Below are 3,236 nucleotides of genomic sequence, written 5' to 3'. Positions count from 1 at the left end.
GCTCCCCACTGTTCCTGATTCTGTGTCTCACGTCACAGAAAGTTTGGAGTCTTTGTTCAGGAGTATCTAAAACTCTATGTCTCCTAGAAGAGACCTTAGAAGTATCAGAAAATCCTGACAGTTTTCCTTTGTCTTCTTTGCATTTTATTACCCCTGTTGCTCACAACACATGCTTTAGCAGCTTCTTTAACTTCCCGGGCAGGATATTTGGCAGTTTTGCTGTAGAAGAGACTTAAGAGTTGGGGGGTTGGCTGCCTAGGTCCATTTTATTTTTATTTTATTTATTTGAGAGAGAGAGAGAGAGAGAAAGAGAACGTGTGTGAGCAGGGCAGGGAGGGGCAGAGAGAGAGAGAGAGAGAATTTTAAGCAGGCTCCATACTCAGCATGGAGCTTGACTCAGGGCTTGTTCTCATCTTGTGAGCCTGAGATCATGACCTGAGCCAAAATTAAGAGTCAGATACTTGACTCACTGAACCACCCAGGTGCTCCGTTAAGGTCCATTTTAGTTCTGAAGTCTTTTTTTTTTTTTTTTTTTTTTTTAAAGATTTTATTTATTTATTTGACAGAGAGAAATCGCAAGTAGATGGAGAGGCAGGCAGAGAGAGAGAGAGAGAGAGGGAAGCAGGCTCCCTGCTGAGCAGAGAGCCCGATGCGGGACTCGATCCCAGGACCCTGAGATCATGACCTGAGCCGAAGGCAGCGGCTTAACCCACTGAGCCACCCAGGCACCCAGTTTCTGAAGTCTTTAACTCACCTGTGCGCCACCCCGTTCCGCCCACCGCAGTAGCATTCGTTCGGGTTGTGATTAGTACTTTAGGGCTAGCATTTAGCCCCTTACCTGTCACTTTTGACAGTTAATAGGTGGCATTGATAAAACATGTTTAAAAATAAAGTGTGTTGGGGCGTGTGGACGGCTCAGTGGGTTAAAGCCTCTGCCTTTGGCTCAGGTCATGATCCTGGGGTTGTGGGATCGAGCCCCACATTGGGCTCTCTCCTCGGCAGGGAGGCTGCTTCCCTTCCTCTCTCTCTCTGCCTGCCTCTCTGGCTACTTGTGATTTCTGTCTATCAAATAAATAAATAAAATCTTTAAAGAAAAAAAAAATCAAGTGTGTTGATGTGTTGACTTCTGCAAAAGGTCCAAGTTTCTCTTTTACAATGAGATAAGAGACGCCACTGCTTATGATCTTGGTTTGGTCGGTAGCTCAAAATTATACTCGTTCCATGTTTTGTTGGTTCTCCAAAGTACTTTTTTCTCCACTTTGTCTGAAAATGACTCAATAGATAGCATAACACTTAAATAGCAGAATTCTGCTTATTTTCCACTTGGTGCAAAGCACACGGTTTCAGGGTATGAAGAAGGCTTGGGTATGGCTTGGATAGTAAAGAGTGGGATTCTCTCAACTTCCTTTTTTCTGTTTTGTTTACTTGGTTTACTTTGATTTACTTTGGTTTAAAAGAACCCCATTGCTTCTGCTTGCTACAACCTGCCTAGCTGATTGGGAGGGGAAGGGAAGGGAGGGTAGGGTAGGGGCTCTGATGAGTCTAGCGCCTCCTGAAGCCTGGTGGTGGCCACTCAAGATGGTGGTATGGTATTGGCTTTGGAAGATTGGCCACCAGGAAGCCTCCTCATGGCTTCCAGAGCCAAGTTGCAGATGACTGTGCTGCTGGAGGCCTGGCGAGATTCTGAACGTTCTGGGGACTCCAACACTGTAGCCATGAGTGGGAGAGTGGACTTCCAGAAGAAGCAGCATGCATACCAGTGACCCAGGTTGATCTTGGGGAGACCCCGGTAGTGAGGAATGACTTCCCTACCATACTCTGCACTTCGAAGGGCTGTTACTGGAAGTGGAGCCCAGGCGGTGCCAGTAATAGTCCTGGGTATCCACGAGTTAGCTGCTGGAGGGGATGGTTGCCATGCTGTTGCATATGAGTTGGTGGAACTTCAGTGACAGCTTTTGTTTTGTCTTATTTAAAAGGCTTTTTTTCTTCTCAATCAAAATTTATCTAATCATATAAGAAATGGAGGGAATTTAAAAGTTATATTTAATTAACTATTTTGATATTATATTAGTGGTATATCCATAAAATACATGGGATATCATTGTTTATCTCCATCAAAGTACTCTAGGCTCTGCCTCAACATGGCTGTGATTCCATTGTTGTATAACACTGATCACCTGATGTGTTAGTTGGTTCTGGCTACTGTGATGGAAGACTGGGTGGCTAAAAGAGCAGAAATTTATTTCTCACAGTTCCAGAGGCTGGGAAGTCCCAGATCAAAGTGCTGGCAGGCCCCATGCAGGTGAGGTTCCACTTTATGGTTTGCAGTCGGCCATCTTCTTCTCATACTTTTCATGTGATGGAGAATATAGAGGAAGCAAGCTCTATCCTGTTTCTTCTTCTAAGGACCCTAATCCCATCATGAAGATTCTGTCCTCATGAATTAATTACCTCTTTTTTTTTTAAAGATTTTATTTATTTTATTTGACAGACAGAGATTACAAGTAGGCAGAGAGGCAGGCAGAGAGAGAGGGGAGGAAGCAGGCTCCCTGCTGAGCAAAGAGCCCAATGCGGGGCTCGATCCCAGGGTCCTGGGATCATGACCTGAGCCAAAGGCAGAGGCTTTAACCCACTGAGCCACCCAGGTGCCCCAATTAATTACCTCTTAAGGCTCTACTTCCTGATACCTTCCTGTTGGGGGTTAGGATTTAAATATAGGAATTTGGAGGGGACACAAACATATAATCCTGGTTAATACATCTGGTTTATAATGATTAGTCATAATTATGGTAGCTTACATGTGTCAAGTACCTCTGCATCCCAGACCATGGGCCACATATTTATTTCACAAGTGTTATCTCACTTACTTTTCAAATAACTTGATGAGATAAATACTAAGTTTTAAAAATCCCTCATTATAAGGAAAATGATCAACTATCAAGTAATGAATTAAATTCAGTTTAAATGATCAATTAATACATATGTTGAATAGTAAAGAACTTAACGTGAAAAGCAGCTTTGCATGCTTTTCCTCTCCACATTCTATGCTCTCTCCCCAGGGGCAATCGCTTTTGTTTCTAATTCTTTGGCTATTTATCTCCAAAACTTTAGATATGTGCTAACTAGTCTGTTTAGCAAATTTTGTGGACTCTATTGTACTGTCCCATTTATATGAAATGTGCAGAATAGGCAAATCCATAGGAACAGAAAGCATATTTGTGGTTGCCAGGATCTGT

The 3,236-nt window shown here is 43.2% G+C and overlaps 1 pseudogene; it reads right to left on the bottom strand.

The window, feature by feature from the left end:
• Window positions 1–1,573: 1,573 nt before the first annotated feature.
• On the bottom strand, window positions 1,574–1,916 carry LOC131835457 (pancreatic progenitor cell differentiation and proliferation factor-like; annotated as a pseudogene).
• Window positions 1,917–3,236: the final 1,320 nt, after the last annotated feature.

This window comes from Mustela lutreola, chromosome 7, assembly GCF_030435805.1.
Source record: "Mustela lutreola isolate mMusLut2 chromosome 7, mMusLut2.pri, whole genome shotgun sequence".
In the NCBI taxonomy this organism is placed as follows: domain Eukaryota; kingdom Metazoa; phylum Chordata; class Mammalia; order Carnivora; family Mustelidae; genus Mustela; species Mustela lutreola.
This window is presented reverse-complemented; position numbering and strand designations above follow the sequence as displayed.